At 40.1% G+C, this 20,796-nt stretch overlaps 1 protein-coding gene across 8 annotated transcripts in view; it reads left to right on the top strand.

Annotated features, from left to right (window-relative positions):
* PKHD1 (PKHD1 ciliary IPT domain containing fibrocystin/polyductin) overlaps nucleotides 1-20,796 on the top strand; it is a 252,325-nt gene that overhangs the window by 194,169 nt on the left and 37,360 nt on the right. The window lies entirely within an intron of this gene.

Genomic DNA, 20,796 nt, shown 5'->3' with positions numbered 1-20,796 from the left:
TGAATAAGTTTTCAAGGATGATAAGACTCCTCCTCAAAAAAAAAAAAAAAAAAAAAAAAAAAGGATCTTGGAAGAGAAATCCTATCAGTGAACCCCTCAAACCCCTCTGTTTCCCCAAAGTGGGGGTAGGTTGGATCCCTGCCATTTACCAAGAAATATTCTCTGGAGAAAAACTCCAATTTTGTGTCCCAAAACAAACTAGAAAAAGGAAATCTTCTGTACATTGGTAGATACCAAGGAATCCAGACACAGCTCTGTGATAAAGTACGAGTTCCACTTTGCATGAAACTAGTTTCTTTAACCCCTGACTCCCCTCTGCTGTAGCATTTTGAATAACTACCAAAAAAATGACAATATAAAACTGAAACATATAAGCAGTTCAGATTTCATCTGATGATAGCCAACTAAAAAACAAACAAACAAACAAACAAAAAAGAAGCAAGATATTCTTTCCTAATGAGAGCTCTAACATTAGGGGAAAACTAGCAAACAATCCTAATGATGGGACGTAAATGCTTCTTTTCTTCCAGAAAACATTGGTGAATAAAAGCTGAAACTGTTAACTGTTTACCTATTACCTAAAAGTAGGTTTCCCAAGAATATATTTTTTTCCATGTAAAAAAAAAGAAAAGTTTATTTCAATACCTAAATATTTCAGACAAAATGTTTTTGTTTTTCTCTTTCTTCTGCCTTTTTTTTTTTTTCCCTGTGTGTATATGTCTGTGAGTTTAGTCAAAAATACTGGTTTTTATTTTTCAATAGCAATACAGAAATGAACTTCTAGAATAAGTTTTTGGCCAGCTGTAATTCACATGAACGGTTCAATAGTTGTACTTCGTGATAAATTCAGCCCCGATTATATTGATGTAAAAACTGGTAGAATCCCAGTCTATCTGGAGTTATAAAATCGGGATTCTAATATTTTCTCATTTTTTTTGCATTAAAATTTGTTAACGGACATAAAATATTTCTGAAGGTGAGGGCTCATTTGATTTATAGACCCCAGTAAAAGTAAAAAAGGAGATACTTCGATGAGTACAGTCTTTGAAAGGTCAGCGGAAAGTGGTACCAAATTTTCACAGAAAGCACTGCTGAATATTTTTACAATTACCTATATTTTTCAATGTGTATATTCTGTTGACGTCTTTTTCTTTTGTGTGCTTTACTCAAGAGAAAATTCCCACTGAAGATAGTGGATAATTTTATCTGAGCAGAGTTTGTGGGACTGAGCAACTTGTTGCCAAAGGACAGGATGCTGTGCATAACTTGCAGACCTCACTTAGGCAGGGTGTTGTGCTGGAGATGGCTATTGCTGAGAGGATTTTGGTAATGCATATTTCACACGATGTACTTATAAAGTCTCCCTGAATTCAGCACATCTGCACTGGCTGGTGTGTTACATGCTGCACAAATATAGGAAAGATCTGGAGGGGGCAGAAGTGGGGGCGCTCTGATGAAGCTCAGGATCTAGCACAGAGTTAATATTTGTCTTCATATCATCAGTAGTCATAAGCCAGGACCCACAGCCTGAGCTCTTTATTCGCTTTGCTTTTCCTTCCTTTGCTTTTTCCTTCCTTTACTCTTTCATTCCATCTGACCCATTCAAGATCTCCAGCCCCACCATGCTTTTCTGCCTCCACAAACCAGGACCCCTCATCTCCTCTGTGCCATGGGACTCCAGACTCCTCCTGTCTCCTAACCAAATCTCTGACTCTGTACCACTTATTTCACCCTTTCTGCTGCAATTTAGCACATTGCCCACAAATCAGGGACTTAACCTCTTACCTCCACAGCCTTCCCAACCATCAACCAGTCTCCTTTGTGCCATAGAGCCCCACCTGAAACCTCGATCCTGGCATTTAATCAGTTCCTTGGAAGGTGCTGCCTACCTTAAAGGAGGTTACAATGGCTCAGTGAGTCAGTGGCTTTTATCCAAGGGTACCAACTCATTTTTTTGCAAGCCACAGTTTGACAGTGTTGCAACATGTTCCATCATCATTCCTGTTTTTCAATTGCTCCTACTTTTCTATTTTATTTTTATCTTTGCTCTATTATTTTATATATATATATTTAATACTTCATCCCTTTATGTTATTTGTTGCACTTGATGTCTTTCTTTTGCCATGCTAGATTTATGCCTGGGGCAGATTTTGTCTGTAAGTTTGATCAGAAATAGTTCAGCTGCAAAAACTAAAATGAAGCTCTTTTTGGTGCGTGTTAGAAAGTAAATCTTTAAACTCTAGAACCTATGGGGTTGCAGTAGAGGAGTGAAGGTTAGCAGGGAAACAACTCTGAGGTCAGTGAAATGTTTTTTATTTACAGTCCCTGTGAAAAACTCTGGACAGAGTTATCTATGAAAATAAACCACAGAGATACATTATATTCAGCACTGTGAAAGCTCTGAGCTTTGTCTATCATTTATGAAAATTTTAGTCCCTGCTCTGCTGCACAGTTTGAAACACAGACATCAAATTCCAGCCATTTCCAAAATAGCTGAGGAATTGAAGCCTTAAATCCCAGTTTCCTTGCATTGCACCTGCTAATTAATGAAAAAATTCTGGACACTTCATGACCCTTGTTGCTGTTGAAGATGCTGTGTCCCTGGGAGACAGGCAAGTGTTTTGTTCTTACAAACCAGGTAGGTTAGGGTCCAAGAGATTAAATCTGTGATAAAATGGAGAGGAGATCTCAAGTATGCTGTCAACTGGGAACATGCTGATTATATTTTGATTTACCAGCCTTATCAGTAAGGCACGCACCACAGCTTACTTTGCGCAGGACTGAGGTTTTTGTTATGTATCACCTAAACATGTCTCATTGACTGCATCTATATAGGATTGGGTCTTGGTTGCAGAAAAATGGATCCTTGTGGAAGGATTCAAGTGCAGTTCTGAAAAGAGATGGAGAATGAGAGGTGCAAACAGCCTTTCTGCTTACATGAAGAGCAGTGGCCTGGGAAAGCAAGTCCCATTTTTCCCTTCCCCTGTAATGCTTCCTACATAGCGGTATTCTGCATCAAAGACAATCACAACTGTATGGTTGTATGTCTGTGTGTGTATGTTTATACACACACACAGGCACTGTCCTCACAACTGTGCTTGGAAGCATTTCATCATTTTTTCCCTCTTATCTTCCAAATATTAGCATTTAATGAAATACACATTTACTTCATTTATTTTGAACCTACTCCAAGGCCAGCAAATACCAGAACCTCAAATGTTATGACAGGATAGATTCTTTATTGGTTTGTTTTCTTTTCATTCTTTCTGTTTTCACTGTGATTTTTAATTTTTTTTTAAAGATTATAGACCCTTATGGTCTAACTCAAGGAGCCTGGCTTCCAACTGAGGTAGACAAATATGTCCAAAAAAATGTCCCTGCAACCCATCCAATGCAGACAGCTGTGCAGCAAACAGGAAATTGAGGAAGTCAGGTTCATCCGAGACACAGGATTTCCTTTGTGGATGTTTCAGATAAAGCATCTTTAAGTTTTCAGTGCTGTGAAAGAGCCATGAGAAAAGCAGGAAAACTATTGCTTTGCACCTAGAAGACCGTGATGTGAAAGCACGACAGTTTCTCCTGGGCACCATCGCAACTGGGCCATGTTGACATAAAGTCTTCCAAGTCTTCTGCCAGTGGTACAGGCTGGCAGAACACAAACCAGCTCTGCACCAGAAGCTGTGTGACACAGCCCCAGAAGGACAGGACTTACTAGGCTGGGCATGATTCCATGCTAATGTGGTTACACAGCTTCCACTTCAAAGTGAGCATAGTCCTTCCAGATTGAACAGTGGGCAGAACAATCTCAGGTCTATCTGTAAATGGCAATTTAAGTGTCCTCCTAGTTTTAAACATGTCATTCTAGAGGTTTCACCACTGCTGGCAGAATTGCATCACAGGAACCAGAAGGTTCAACCATCTGCATGGGAGCAGTGTGGTGACAGTGATGGGGAAACACAGGCTCGTGCTGCAGAATAATGCAGCAGGTCTGAATTCATTGCTGAACTCTGCTAAAATCTTCTACAACTTTGAAGAAAACATTTGATTATCATGTGAAATTAGGTTAATCCTTTTTTTATTTTTTATTTTTTTATTTTTTTCCCTCCACTCATTGGCTTGTAATGGCTCTTGACATTTCAATGCTGAGATTAAAAACACGCCTATGTAGCATCTGGTATGATGTGATCCCAAACTAGTTTTGGGCTCCTATGAAACACTGGGGGAAATTACGTACCATGAATAGTGTCCATATGGCATTACTATAGCAGGCAAACACTTTGACGTTTGCCTGCATGACCTTAGTTTACCTCACTCCCCTATTTGTGGTGTTAGGTTGTGGAACAGTCTTACACGTGATGATAGTAACAGGGTAGCCATTTTGACTCATTTGGCCCAAAATGTGATCAGTCTGGAGTTGGCTTTGGGCTTCATAGTTCCACGTGTTTGTATGCAAGAGCTCTGCCTTAACTCCTGGAGAAACTGGTACATGTGGGATGAATAAGAACTGGAAGAGAAAGAAAAGTCTCATAACACAGGTGGTTACTGGAACCCTTGTGAGTAACAGAGCCTTTCTAATGTACTCTTTTAAACTGAAACATTTGCCCATGACTTTACTTTGCTCATGTCCTCATAGCATTTTACCTCTTGTCTGTATCCAGCCACATCTTAGCATGGTGCCAGGGACTGTTAGCCATCAGGGACAGATCGCTCTGGGAAATGTACTAATGGTTTAACTGGGTAGGTAATCGTGAGCCGGTGCATGGGATGACTTTCTAGCGATATTTATTTGGTTTAGTTGTGCAGATGTGGTCTGGGTGACATGCACACAGAGACAAAAGCAATAAATGCAGAAATCATCCATCTGTGTTTAAGCCAAAGGGCACCCAGGACAGGAGGGCCCACTCAGTAGGGCATTTCAGCTAATAAATCTGCAAATATGGACTAGGTTTGAACCAAGAGGTTGCTACAACCAAAACCAACTTTTCACAAGGTTACTGTCTGGCCAAAATATGAAAAATAACAATTTCTAAAGCATGTCTGTGATACAGATGTCATAATTTTACCGAGTTCAAAGCACTCAAGCTGACACAGGGAGCACCTTGGGGTGTTCAGGGTATGTGGCATGACTATTAATATAATTATTAGTTAAAATTATTAGTTAAAAATAACATGTCCCTAATGTATTTTTAGAGAAATAGAACAGTGCTTTGGAAAAACAGTCAACCCACTGACACTCTGTTTAAGAAACTTTGAAAAATAAAGATATGTATCTTAGTTAATTACACTGAATATTTAGTCTAAGATCATGCCAGGAACATAGTTATTAACTTAAACATAAACAACTTTATATGCATTTTTTTACATTCATATATAAATATACATGGTTATAAAATTGTCCTGCATTTCCCAGTTTCCGGAAAAATAGACACACAGTGAGGCAATCACACTGAAACGTCGTAGGCTGACTAGAGCAGCTTTTCTTTTCAAACAGATTCCTCTTTTGTGTTGAAAACATGCTGGGTTGGCAACAGTACCTCAACCTGTCTTAGAAAACTAGCTGTCAAAATGGAGTGACCTTGCAACTGTAATCTAGCCTATAAAGGGTGGTCATGGACTTGAGTCTGATATTGGCAGTACTCGGGACTTTGGTGTCTTTTTTAATATAATTATTATTATTTATTTATTTTATTTTCTTCTTTTAAGTTGTATTTGGTATTCTTTTTTACAGTTCCGGTAACTGCAAATTAATTTCAGTTTCAAGAGCCCCTGTTTTCTGGTTGTTTGGATAAGGCAAGTTGAATTAAAACTTTGGCATAGAGCTTATTTGAAAGACCAATAGAGGATTTAACTTCTGTGTTTGACAAACTAATTGGCCAAGGTTTAAAACCATCAGTTATGCAATAAAACTGTATGCAATTAATTAAAGAGAGCTGATTATTTTCAGTCCAGCTCTGTTCCTGAAATGTCCTCCTACTCACTAATAAACTTTGTTCCTGCGGTGGTTTCTCTGAAATTAATAAACACATTGCAAAACTAGAGTAAGTCTGCCTCATTGTTTTCTTCCCATGCTCACTAGGATACAACGGTTACTGGACTGAACATTGTTTCATCCCTATAAGGCCCATATTGCAAGCACACTTTTTCTTCCTCCCATGAGGTTGATAGCAGATTGTAGCATTAGCTGATCAGAGGCAGCAGACTGGTTCAATGGCTGTACCAAAAATAAATGAATATGAAAGAAGTAAATTGTTCAGCTCCATTGGTTAAACATTCAGTCAAAAAAAGATAATTGGTAAAAGTAATTTTCCTAATAGCTGAGAAGAATCCTTGGCTGTTTACAGGCCTCTGTTACTGATTTGCTACACTTTGTGACGAATTACTTAAACTTCGGGCTTCTGTCTCTGAAGAGTGGCTCCAGCAGCAGATGGGTACCACGGTCATCTTACCATTGCTGGGGAGGGAGCTGAGGAATAAAGCAATAACAGGACTTGTCAGGAATGAGGCAAGACAGAGAGAAAAGTCTGCTGTGGAGCAAGCTGTATCACTTGTGGAGGACTTTTCCAGCCCTTTGACTGTAAATGCTCCAATTTTGTCTTAAAAATTATTAGGAGTAGAAGTAGCAGTGGAAGTTATTTTCTCACTGCAGGACGATGATACACTGTGTCCCTTACTGTTCACATCCCTGGCCTAAGACATCCATGGTAGCTTTGAAGAAATTATTTTCTCCAGCTCTATGTGCCAGCTCTTTCAGGAGGCTGGCTTGACCCGTTGTGCTCTGTGAGAAACCTGCTTTCTTCTTTGCCTCTCTAGGGCCCAAACAGAAAACTTCCTCAGTCACTCAAAACTGTGTCTGGGATAAGAATGAAGCTTGATGGAAGTCAATGACCACACATAACTAAAACCGTCCCTTGCTCTTGGAAAGCCTGAGGCTCTCTGGGGCCAGATCTGACTCTGTATGCCTGAACAGCACTCAGAAGAAAAGAATCCAAAATTGGCCAGGGCTCATGGGCTGTCCCTTAGTGTAAGTGCAGTGCTGCCCACAACATTATCATGGAAACAGGAGACAAGTCCTACAGACCAGCTTAAAAATCAGTGCCAAGGTTTAGCATTTTTCTAGTGTCTTGCTGAAGGTAGTGGTTGCTTTGGGAAGAATATTCAGAATACAGTTTTTAAAGACTGACTTTTTTCTCACAGGTGTGCCTTCCAAATCAGCCATTCAAGTACAGTTTGACCTCCAAATATATCCAGTTCCTGAGCTGTTGGTTGATGTATCTTGTGTCATCCATTCTTTTAGCCATTCTAACCTCCAGTGACAAGGCATCTTGGAATTTAATTTTCTGATTGACAACTTCTGCACATATGGTCATCCTTAGGAATTATTATTTTGAGCAAACAGCCATCCCCACATTATGGCAGACTCAACAGGTCACTCTTGTTCCCATACATATTGATGGAACAACATTGGATGTTTGCAGGGCATTTCTTTTTTAACTTCTTTCTGGAGAGTGAGTAGACTGTGGGGCCTGATTCAGGAGAAGGCAGTATACAAGCTAACTTGTTTACTTTGACTGATTTTACTTGTAGATAATGTTTCCCAAAGAAGCCCTTTGTAACTAATAACTCTTCACTGCAACCCTGGAGGGCTCACAAGTTATGGGATGGTGGATTATGGAAGAGGGTGGGTGGGAAAAAGTCAATAATAATACCAATAAAAAAACCATCTTTCTGATCAAAGCAGAAAATGCTTGAATAAAGATTATATTAAAAAAGAAAAATGTAGAGGTCTTGTTAAAACCTTTGGGTTACTGTCCAGTTATGTGGATTTTCCCTCTAGTGCTTATTCTGGCATTCATTAAACCCTGATAAGTTACATAGAAACACTTGAAAGAATGATTAGAAATGCTATGTGTGAATAATAGAATTGCTTAAAGGGAAATGGAAATTCTTAAAGGGAAATGCATACTGACATGGAAAGTGAACTCGTGTAATTTTCTCATTGTCTGGGGTTATTATCTTATTCCTTGTTTTTGTGGGTGTTGAATTTGTATGCTTTTATTTTCACGGTTTGGGGGCCTTAGGAAAATAATATTGCCTTTCCCTTAACTCCAGAGGGAGGCAGATGTGTTGAAGGTCTTTCAAAATGCAAACTCTCTTTTTTCAGGTGCCTTTCTTTGAGAGGCTTAAGCTAGAGCTTTTTGGGGAAAAAAAAAAAAAAAAAAGCCAAACAAAGAAAAAGGAAAAACAAGGAAGCAAACACAAAACAAACTAGCAAAAAAATCCAAACAAACAAACAAAACAACAACAACAAAAACCAACAGCCCTAACCCAAAGCCAACTCAGACCCTTTCTCAAAGTTGTCCATGCAAGTGCAGATGCTCCATTTGTGATCCTCTAGAAGTGAAGTCAGAATGTCTGTGGGTCTGCTAATGAAACACTTCATGAATGTTCCCTGATGAAAGATATGTACGAATCTTCTACGACCATTAGAAGTTGGACACCAAGCACCTGATTCCTTCAGTTACTCTGGGAATCTCAGACTCTGACTTGCAGTGTCTGTCTGGGGAAGGTGTCATGTTGTGTCTGAGTGTTTTCTCTGTAAAGCAACTCCCAGCCGCCAGATATATGTCTCCAAGAGCTTGAATATTTTAGTGGATGTGTGATGGAGGGATTAGGAGAAAAAGAAGTTTTGAAGTGAGAAATAAAAGAGGCTTTTATTACCATTTGAGCAAACTTATGCTGGATTGCTTGAACTGCAAGAGCAAAAGTCCAGCGTGCAATTCCTATTATCTTACTCCCCAGTAGTGCTAAGTCTCTGTGTTTGCAGTTGTGTAAGAGCAAGACCAATGTTTCCTTGTCCAATAGGGTCTATCTTGGCATATGAAAGGGCATAACCCTATCTTGCCAATAGGAACGGCAAGGGAATGCTTTATGTTACAAGCTACAATGCAGCCAGCATCTTTGGGAGTCTTTTTGCTTGAATAAAGGCTTATTGCTTGCTTACTTGGTGTTTCTTTTTAAACAACCAAAGTGTTAGTGCTCAGAATGTCAAACACTGGAAAGTTAAATCAAAATTAACTTGTTGCTGCAAGAACATATCATATTCCTTTTCTTTGCTCTTCATATTACAGAAATAATATAATAGCCCAGCAAAGTTCTGGGCAGGAGGGAACAGAGCTGATCCTGTGGTTGAATGATGAAGTCAAGCTATAAAACCCTAATCTAAACTGTGGGATAATGAGATGTGAGAGGCTTTTCTGAGGTCCATTGCTGATCACATGATGTTTGTTTAATAAGATGAGTGTGTTTGCACTGAGATAAAAACACAGATTTCATTGAGAGAAGTTTCAAAACCAGCCTTCAATACTTTAAACCACAGTGATTTAAAAGGACCTGAACAAGTGTTTTTTAAGCCATTCTGATTTTTTTTGCTCCATCTCAGCTATATGTAGGTATAACTCTGACATGCCTTTCTTTGCCCATGTTATTCGACGGAATTTGAGAAGTGTTTTTTTTCTTGTATTTTTAACTGTGTGATCAAAAAAGGCTGTAATTCAGAGGATGAAACCACTTTTGAAATCAGTGTGTGTGTTGACACCACTCTCCAAGTGTATGGAGAAACTCAGGGTTAGTGAGCTCCCATACCAATCCGTCTTTTGTCCCCATGAAGACTACACAGGTAGCCGCCAGCAATGCAGTCACCCACAGCCAGCCAGTCCAGGTGTGCCTTGCCATGTACGCAAACAGATATTCAAGCTTTCGGGAAGACTAAGACACAAAGCATCATGTCTGTACTGCAAGTTGGTTTTCCCTTCTGCCTGGAGCCTGTAAGTGCCAGTATATAGTTGCACTGAGCTGTAGGTTGGGTCTTGAGGGAGACTTTGAGGTGCAATAAGAAGTCTTATAGATACATCTAGATTGTCATGCTTAGTGTTGGACTTTCCTGTTTTTTTTTTTTTTTTTTTTTTTTAATTATTATTTATTTGTTTGTTTGTTTCAAAGGAAGATTTAAGTTCTATTTGGAAGCTTTGTCTTTCCTAATAATCATTAATCTCACATTAACATTTTTGTCTAAGATGGATAAATTTCCCTTAGATTTCCCTTAGAAGATCTGGATTTCTCTCAACCGAAGGAGTCCAACTCTGACTTAGATACTCATGTCTAAATGTTGAAACATGTAAGTTAGGTAAGAAGGAGCCCCTCAGAAATAAAAATTGAGACTTTTTCCCATATAGTCCATAGAGCTAGTCTCTGAATTGGTTTTGTAATAAACCACTTGGTTAATGAAAATATAGCAATGCAAAACCACTGCCTTCTGAGGATTGCAATAGATGCTATGATTATTTTTTCAGTGAAATCTAAAAGAGAGGCTCATCCCTTTCTGACTGAAATTGCCCAATAACATGGAATTGTCATTGAAATCTTACCAGATCCACTGTGTCAGGGATCTCTTATCTATATGCTGATGTGAAAGTAAAAATATATGGATAATACATCAGTGGTTCTGATTCTTTGCCTCAATCATTATGTGGCCTCTATGTTTTGTATCTACAGTAAAAATGTAGAGTTGTTTAGCTTTGATTTTTTTCTTTGTTCTGAAATCTTTTTTTCAATCTTCTTAGGTAATATTTCATTTCTTTCCCACTTACACAGAGAAAAGCCCATCTATTTTGATTTTACACACAAACTTGTGTTTTCCTTTCATTCAAGGAAAATCTTTTCATCTTTTCTTCATCTTTTTTTTTTTTTTTCAGTTTCCTTTTATTTATTTATTTATTTATTTTTAAATTGAAAGTAATAATTGAGCAAATGCAAAGATAACAGTCCTACAAGTAGTATCTGAAATCTGAAGAAAGCAATGGATGATTTTAAAATATTTATTCTGTTAAAATATCCCAAAATTGAATATCGAAGTGAAAGTTTTCAGTTTTCCAAACTAGGAGCTGGTCCTGTGAGCATGACCACTGGGGAGCTGTCATTTCCTATGGTTTTGTGTTTTGTAACTGATTGACTTTGATGTTGAAAAAATTGAAAGCTGTGAAGGAAGATTCTCCTTCAGTTTAAGAAGAGGGTGGAGGAGGTCTTGCTATAGAAAGACATTTCTAGGACATCTTTTCTGACCACTCTAAGTGAAGATGGTGAATGAACTAAAAAATTGTGAGGATACATAAAGACATAAGTAGAAGTGATGTGTGCTCATTTTCACAAGAAACCTAGGAAAAAGCCTATTTTTTTTTTTTAAATAAAAGAAAAAAATAAATTAAAAAAAAAAGGAAGAATGAAAAGGAATGAAAAAAAAAAGTGAAAAATACCCTAAGCTTCAAGTCAAACATTTAACCATAACAGAACTCATCAAATACTAAAAATAAAAACTTATTTGTGCTTTTGAAGAACTAACGTGCCAGCTTATTGTTACAAGCTTTATATTAATGGCCTACACGTGCTTTTGGACTCAGCACTGTCCTTCCTGCTGTTTTACAAGGCTGAAATTACATGTTTTGTTAGAATATGGGTATAACTGCACTCCAAAATGAGACAACTTTTCATGTCAAGAAGCCTCAGAAGCCCTAGTTTTCAACTCATTCCCAACCACACAGAGACCAGCAGACTGACTGTCTGACTCCAGGGATCCTTGCTGCAGGTCTTTATTTTATTCACCTAGTATCTTTACAAAGGGCTATGAAGGTGGTGAAGGGTGTGCAGGGGAAGGCATGTGAGGAGCGGCTGAGGTGCCTTGGTTTGTTCAGCCCAGAGCAGAGCAGGCCGAGGGGAGGCCTCATGGCGGCCTGCAGCTCCCTCATGAGGGGAGCAGAGGGGCAGGCGCTGAGCTCTGCTCTCTGGGGACAGTGACAGGACCCGAGGGGACAGCATGGAGCTGGGACAGGGCAGGGTCAGGCTGGGGTTGAGGGAAAGGTTCTGCACCTAGAGGTGGTCGGGCACTGGGACAGGCTCCCCAGGGCAGTGGTCACAGCACCGAGATGCTGGAGTTCAAGAAGTGTTAGGACAATGCTCTCAGATATAGGGTCTGGTTTTGGGTGGTGCTGTGTGGAGACAGGAGTTGGACTCGATGATCCTTGTGTGTCCCTTCCAACTCAAGATATTCTGTGATTCTAATGACAAATTTTAAGTAGACTTGGCTTTTGCAGCAATGTATTTTGACTGGTACAAACTGCAAGAAGCCCCTTACCTTGTCATCACTTTATGTAAAAGTTGAGCAGTGTTAAACAATTCTAATCACCGTTTTGTAAACCACTACCATTCTTTGATTTCTCTATGAAGTATTGCCAAAACTACCATCACTGAAGTCATATTGACTGAATATACACGACTTGTCACGTGTTTGTAATACCTGGAATAGGGTATGTATGTATATATTTACCATTCAGTGTAACAGACAGTAGATGGATGATAGGATTCTACTCTTTGGTGTACAGATCACCGAAGCTGTGAGGCCATCTCTTTCCTTTCTCTTGCTGACTCAATCCCTTTGGCCACCATCATCCTGAAATCCAGTGATCTAAAAAACAAGGACTGGCGGTGACAATGCATCAGAGGGAGGCTAAAATCCGTGTGGCATATGACATAGAGAAAAGGTCACATTGCCCTGCATCAGCCCTCTCTTAAGTCAAGTTAATTAATGGCTCTTTTTTTTTCCTAATTCAACTGGATGTGCCTCCAGGCAAAGTGCTATTTGTAATGGCACCACATTCTGGAGTCACCCAGCCTGATGCTGGCTATGATCCTTCATGTCCCCATTTTCCAACCAGGAGGCATCAGCTCAGCCTTCCACTCATGTTGTGGGTATGTATATTGCTCCCAAGTCACCTGGAAAATGATGATAATGAGCCTGGTCTAGGTGGCTTTCCATCACAAAATCCAAACACTAGTATGTGCACTGCACAGCAAAGCAGACAGGAGACAAACAGCTGTAACCTCACTGAACTCAAAGATTATGATTCTTAATAAAGACCAGAGTTGGGTTCGGCTTCATCAGCCAAGAAAGACACTGAGTAGAGAAGGGAAATAATAAAAGGTGACTAGACTGGAGTTGTTTCCTGCCTTACTACTAACTGTTTTAATAATCACCTCAAACCGTTTTTCTCCACTTAAAATAATTTTATAGTAGAAGGAAACATCAGCCTCATCCTTGTAAACTGCCGAGTGAACAGTAATAGCTTGTTTGCAACAAGTATGCGACAAATTAAAAAAACCCAAGTGTGAAAAAATTCAGCAACCTCCAACAATGCCCGGAGAAGACCAGATATTTCAAACAATATCTGCTTGGTCTTTGTCTCTGTGTGTAAGCAGTTCTCTAAGGGGCTCAAAATTAATACTGGCTGCAGGTTTCCCTGTGCAATTCCTTCAGTCCAATCTACCTCTCTAACTGACATGGCCTGTGCTCGCTGCTAAATTCTGCAGGTAAATCTGTGGTCACAGCAGTACTTTCTGAAAGCAGACACTAATATGGATAGAGGCTATGCCCATGCTAAAATAATCAAAGTGGTGCCAGGCCACCAATATCAAAACTCAGTCCTCTGCTCTGTGAGATGGGTAGAACAGCCCCTGGCATGCTTTTGTCCTGGGCCAATTAACACTCTCCCAAATGATTCCTGGGTGCAGGTTGGGAGCTAATGTGTGCCAAGGAACATTCCCAATTGGTATGTTGGATGAATCCATCCTTTTTTGAAAGCTGAGAGGCTTTAATAGATGGATGCAGCCAGACCATGTCTGTTGGCCGCAGTGTCTGGGAATACTCCTGGGCACATTTAATTTACTAGTGAAGATGTAGCCAGAATGTTTCTTCAGGACCATCCATTACTTATATATCTATGTTGAAGTCAATGTTTTTGCACTAGTCTGATTGTATTCCACAGCCTCTGGTTTTAAAGCTCTTATTTTTCTTTTGGCTCCTGTAGCTGATTTGAGACGTGATCTGTTGTCTTCATAAATCAGTGCTGCATCGGCTTACTCAGTCTTCAAAGATACTCAGATTCCAAGAGCTTCTTTTGACTTTCTTCCTTTCCTTTCCTTTCCTTTCCTTTCCTTTCCTTTCCTTTCCTTTCCTTTCCTTTCCTTTCCTTTCCTTTCCTTTCCTTTCCTTTCCTTTCCTTTCCTTTCCTTTCCTTTCTTTCCTTTCCTTTCCTTTCCTTTCCTTTCCTTTCCTTTCCTTTCCTTTCCTTTCCTTTCCTTTCCTTTCCTTTCCTTTCCTTTCCTTTCCCTTTCCTTTCCTTTCCTTTCCTTTCCTTTCCTTTCCTTTCCTTTCCTTTCCTTTCCTTTCCTTTCCTTTCCTTTCCTTTCCTTTCCTTGTTTCCTTCCTTCCCTTCCCTTCCCTTCCCTTCCCTTCCCTTCCCTTCCCTTCCCTTCCCTTCCCTTCCCTTCCCTTCCCTTCCCTTCCCTTCCCTTCCCTTCCCTTCCCTTCCCTTCCCTTCCCTTCCCTTCCTTCCCTTCCCTTCCTTCCTTCCCTTCCCTTCCCTTCCCTTCCCTTCCCTTCCCTTCCCTTCCCTTCCCTCTCTTTTCATCTTCTTTATTATTTTTCTTCTCCCCCCTCCCTCTCCCTTCCTTTCCCTTCCCTCTCCCCTTCCCTTTCTTTCCCTTCCCCTTCTTATGCTTCACTCCAAGATGACTAAACAACTATGATTATGGCCAGTTGAAAGGAACATTGTTGCAGCTTGTGTGTTCAATTTTTCAAAATATATTTTTTAACTCTTTTCTGACTTTTTAGGTTCTCTTTGATATGTTTAGGCAGGCAGCACAGTCATTTCTGACTCTGTAGATTTAAGCATAGTTGATTAGGAAAAAACAGCTGGTGGCCATCTCATTTTTAACTCTACCAGTGCCTCCAATGCTCCTGAGCTTCCTGGAGTGGGATAGTTGTCATAAGAACAGTAGGGATTATGGTGATACTGCTCTGCACAACATCGCTGCATCAAAACTTAGCACCTGAAGATGTTATTCTTCAGGTTAGTTGACTTGGACAAAAAAAAAATAAAAAATTGGGATTACCAGGGAAATATGAGACATCTGAAACTGAGCAAAATGAAGACTCTGACTATTAAACCAAACTGTTGCCATCAGGCCCTAGGAAACCTTTCCTCCAAGCAGTGGGAGAAAGTAAAAGAGCAGGCTGCATTTGAGAGCTGGACCTGTGTTGGTATAGGTACACCACTGGTTCCCTGTAAGGCTCAGTTCCTAAATGGTAAAGCTTCTTTTCTCTTTCTGCTCTCTTTTCCCTCTAAGCCATCTGATAACAGTCTCGGTGTCAGCTTTTTTGGAGCATGGCAAAGAGGTGTCCTGTCTCCGTAGCCCCCCAGCCATAACACTTTTAGGCAAACAATCTTAAATCATTCTTGTTCCAGTCCAGCAGGGTTGATTTACACCAGTCAGCAAAACGATCACTAAATGATGATGTAAACACTGTTACCATTAAATGCAGGGTACCAATCTCCCCTGAGCATCCTGTTCTGTACTTAGATGATCACCTGGAGTTAAAATGTGGTTGTGGTGCTTTGCAGATGCATTGAAGGCTCTGGTGATACAGATCTGATCAACATCCATATGTCCCCTAGATGCCTGCTGGACGCTTGTGCAAAGGTCAGGTGTCTCTTGTGCTCTCCCAGAAGGCTTTGAATGGCGTGAGCCACTTGCTTTCATCCTTTCTCATAATTTTATGAGGCAGAATCCCCCCACCCCCAGGCAAGCAGCCGGCCTGCCACTAGCTATTCACTTTAAAATTACAATGAAGCTTGAAATAAAAACACAGCCATGGACTGAACCCACTAACCCTCAGTCCAAAGGTATTAAATCTGCTAGTTGATAGAGACAATATCTAGTTCTTGGAAATGTTTTGCTTCTAGCACCCTGGATGATTAGGAAGAGAGGACTAGGCGAAAAAGATAATGATTCCATATTTGCTGTGGAAATGGCAAGTGCAATTAGAATTGCCAACTGAGTTGTGATCAAAATTCTGATTAATTACTTACTGCTATTTCACAGAGAAGAAATTAGTGCGTATCTAATTGGCATTACTGAAATGTATTCTGTGCCTCCCTTGCATAAATTAAATGTAAAGAACAAATCTACTGTGTGTGTGTGTGTGAAAGAGAGGAAGGGAGGGAGCAAACGAGAATGTGTTATAGTGGGCAAGATCTGCAGGTGGTGTAAATTGAGGACTGTTACCTCAAAGTCTCTGGATGCAGAGGCTCAGACTGAAGAAGCTAAAAGAATCTGGTTGTTTGCTGGGGATCTGTGCTATATAGAGAGAGAGGTCAGACCCAAGGATCACAACATCCTTTTATTCTAGCCTTATCAAATCTCACTCTATCAAACCCAGTCACAGCAGTATCAAATCCTATTTTCAGCTTGTGAAGCCTCGTCCCACCCCCCACCATACCATCAGAGACTTTCTATCGCTTGATTTTTGTTTGCTTATTTATTTCAATTTCAGCTCTGCACATGCTCTAGGCATATATACAATAATGGCAATTACACATTGTACAAAGCACATCAATAATTTTAGCAAGAAAGAGAAGGAAAATGCAGAGCTGTTATTCCAGTGCTTTAATTGGCAGGACCACATTATGTCAATGAAGCGGGGCCACAGAGGGCTGATTAGATAAATCCCCCCTCGCAGTTCTAGTACCCGGCACTGAAGTGCCCACCATGTTCTAAAAATTAAATGTATGCATTAAAAATGTATCTGCATTTATTTTCCCTCTGGTGTATTTTTGGTTTTTCTAACAAACAAAATCTTATGGGAAAAAAAAAAAACAAAACAAGAAAAAACAACCCTAGGTGGAGGATTTGGCTGCTGATATCAGTGGGGATAAGATGAGCTCCTCCTCCTCCATCTGACCCCTCAAATAACTTTTATTCCCCAAACAGAAATGGGAGAGAGGTTGCTGATATGGTGAAGCAAGCTGACCCTCTCACGTTACCAATCTGTGGAATTTATTGTTACACTGAAAGTAGGTATTTTTCCAAGCACTGACTTAATTCTGCTTGCAGACCATAGGTATACCTATACTGAATTTAAAGAATCACACCAATACCTGCGAAATTGTAATGAAATCATGCAGATATGTTAGTTGCCCTGTTGTGCCTTGCCATTATCCTTGCCTTTTGACTTTCTTCTCCATAGAAGCATCGAAGTGTATGTTCTAATCATAAAATATTCATTTTTCATTATTATTCTTTTCATAATGAATTGGTTGTCCTGCCTCTTCAATAAATATTTTACTTCTGGCCACTTGAGTCTGAAAGAGAACAGCCATCACCAGTCATCTCTAATGTTCTTTCTTTGCCTCTCTTCCTATCTCTGCCTTTGTTATCTCCATGATCTTCTTTTCCCTGTCTCCCTCCCCTTTCAGACAGCTCTATTAAATTCAGATAGTGACTTCCAAGGCCTCTGTGTCTGACCGCTTGTGCCATTGAGCCACCACAAGCAAAAATAAAAAAAACATCAAGATACCCCCACATCCCTCATCCCCTCAATGTCCTAGGCAGCATGGGGGTCCTTTCTACAGCACATCCTTCTGGTTGGGTATTCCTGTTACAGACCCCACTGCTGCCAGAATTAACCCTTCTTGGACCTCATGGAAACATTACTTGCAAGAAAATGCAAATTCATATGTTCTTGATGTAATATATCACCCTGTTTGGAAGAATTGGGTTGGAAAATGGGATCTCTCTGCTGAAAGCTCTTCCGTAGGGAAATTATGCATAAGAGAGTTCTGGAGGTCTTCAGGAAGAAAAAAAAATAAAAAGTGGTTGTAGTCCAGATATTTTGATAGGGCAGAGATAGAAGGTTAGAACTGGTTTGGACTAGCCCATTTTGGACTAGCCCACCTGGATTGGTCTTTGCACTTAGTGTAGTCTGTCTGGAATGAGGTTTTGCATGCTCACAGGATAGAAGCACAACCCACAAGGCTTCAGTCAGGTGTCCCCTGCAATGGGGACAGGTGAAGCATATGAAAACTGAGCAACTCCTGCCACATAGGCACTTTAAATTGGCTTGGCTCTTAATGGCACCCTGGGAACAGAAAGCTGCTCTCTGATGACCTAAATGAGCAGAAAACCCTTTTGGGTGCCTGCCCGATAAGTTTATTGATTAGTATGCCCAGAAAATGGAGACTATTCTGATATTGTGGATGACATGGAATAAATAAGTAAAAATCGTGCCAATGCTCATCTCACCTTGCTGTCTGGTAATGCTGGTATTATACCAAAAAAAGCAGACCCTAAACTGTCCATATTGGCAATTCTTGTCATAAAAAGCTAGGTAATATAGGCTATTATGCATGAAGAGCATCCTGTAAATGCCAGCAGGATGCCTGAGCTAAGCAGCCTTGGGCAATCCGATATTGCTCTGCCTATCTTAACTCTGCTTCAGACCTCTTTTGTTCACCAGCGATAAAGCACTAAAAAGTCTCAAAGAAACAAATGTGCTTAATGCACCTGTCTGGTTTTCTGTGCGCAGCTAGTGTGTTCCCACATGACTGCATTGAATGAAATTTTGTAGCAATGGAATATTTGTATGCTTAAGCACATATTCAGAGCAACGATGAATAAATGCATAGCATCCCAGTGCTAACAGTCTCAAAAAATGTCATTGACTGTCACATTTTAGAGCTTGAACATCAGCTAAGAACACTCAAAAACTTTTTTATTACATCAATCTGCGGGATGAAATCCTTGCCCCATGTAGGAATGCAGCTTTATAATTTTATTCTCAGACAGGGTCAAAACCTCAGCTGTTTTATATTGGCCTAAGCATCAAGCTGTCATCAGATAGACCACCTGAGGAAGTGGCCTGCTGGGAATGCACTTTAACCATCCAAACAGAGACATCCAAACCTTTGCAAGCTCAACCAGCAGAAATCACAGGGAGAAGTAGAGAACAAATGGGCTTCAGTTTTAGTCCCTTCAAGCAGGAGACAACAGGCCATTACTTCTTTTTGCAGTTTCCCATCACAGGCTGGGATGTTTTCAGACTAAACAAGTCCCTGTAACTTGAAACCCAACCATCAGTTATGGAAGTACCCTGTGCAGCATGGCTAATAAATAAAAAGTTAAGAAAAATAAAAAGACAACCTTGCCACTATTAACAAAAGACTCTTCAAAGCTATTCTTTTGCTCTGGGCTTTTACAATAATAAGCTGAAAAAATACATTAGAGAGCAGGCTCCTTTCTAGCCACTTCATATTTCATTTTGCCTCTCACTTGTCTATTTATTTTCACGTCTTTCCTGATTACTTCTCAATTGTAGAAAGACAACATTAGGCACAATGAGTTTTAAATATACTCCCTGGCCAAAATAACTCCGAGGGCTGTCTGAAATTTCAAGCAGCTCACTAGAAAGTCTGGAATAAAATGCAAAAGAAGGGATGCCTAATATTCAATGCAGGACACTCTGGACTTCAAGCCAGTGTAGTTATTCTTTTTCTCCCTACACCATGCAGCCAGGACTGAGTTAATTCACTTTTATATTAAAGACGAAGAACACAATCTGGTAAAGTACAAGTTCTGCTCCAGCTTTGAAGCTGTTCTTTCTCTTTTGGAGCTGTCCAGAGGACTTTGACAGGACAGAGAATAGGCCTTGGACTGCCTAAAACAAGCACCCAGGAGTAAAAGAGCTATTTGCAAAAGTAAGCCTCAAAAGCTTCTTCAAACCATCTTGCATGTGTGTTATGTTGTATGAAAACTTCATTAGGATCACTGATCTTGTCTGAGTCATTTTCAACCCTGGTGGTTTCTCTGGACATCCTCCAAACTGGGAAATTTGTCCTAGTGAATATATAAAAGCCTAAAAGTAGATATACTGTGATTTGTGATAAAGCCCTCTGAAGCCTGATCTAACTTTGTGGTTAGCCTTGCTTTGAGTGAGAGTTTAAACTAAATGACATCCAGAAATCTCTTCTGACCTATTTTTCCTGGGGTTCAATGCAGTCATGGTGCTTTAGGACTACGCCTACAGACTCATTTAATTTTCTTGGAAGTGGTGTTTGAAACTAGTCTCCTTCCAGGCCAGCCCTCATGTTGGTTCCAGACGTTAGGAATTAATTTTATAGGCTCTCACCATATTTGTTGGAATGTCTCTTTTATAATATATATATATTTCTATTTCTGTGCTTTCTGAGGCATTTTTCTCAGTGCCCACCCCATTTCCTACACAAGCTCTGCTGCTGAGGAGCAGAACAAGCTGTGGTCTGCAGTGTGACCCTTCACCAGGTTAACCAGGGCTACTGAGAGGTGCAGATATCTGTACTCAGTGGATGAACTCTTGCAGCAAAAGACAAATGTAGAGTTTGATCTTTTTCAGGGTCTTTCTCAACAATATATTTGCAGTGTGTTGTGCTGAAGATCTCATTCAGGGATAGGGGAGCTTTATTATTTTCTAGATTAACATCATAGTGGCTTCATCTTCCTTCTTTCCATCTTTCCTCTTGTTCATAACTGGAGAGAGGTTACTTTAGAGGTGTGTACAGAGCTACAATTTCCCACTTATTTCAAAATACTTGGTGAATTCCAACACTTATTATTCTTGCTATTCTGGAAGCTTCTTCAGCTGCATCATTAGGAGGTAGATTCATTTCTCCTAACTTCAGCTGTCCAAAAGACAGACCTTCAGTCTGAGCTAGCTACCTAGGTTTCCCATATAGAAACAGAGGCAGGTATCTCAAGAAGTGACGCAATCCATCCCAGGGAAAGAGGGAATTAATGACCATCTAAAAGTCTTTCTCTCTCATGATTATTGTCTAGATGAGCTGCTAGGCTAGACAATTTTAGCTTAAACTACATGTT

This window comes from Anas acuta, chromosome 3 (genome assembly GCF_963932015.1).
Source record: "Anas acuta chromosome 3, bAnaAcu1.1, whole genome shotgun sequence".
NCBI classification, from domain to species: domain Eukaryota; kingdom Metazoa; phylum Chordata; class Aves; order Anseriformes; family Anatidae; genus Anas; species Anas acuta.
The sequence above is the reverse complement of the archived record's forward strand: the minus strand, read 5'-3'. Positions and strand labels throughout refer to the sequence as shown.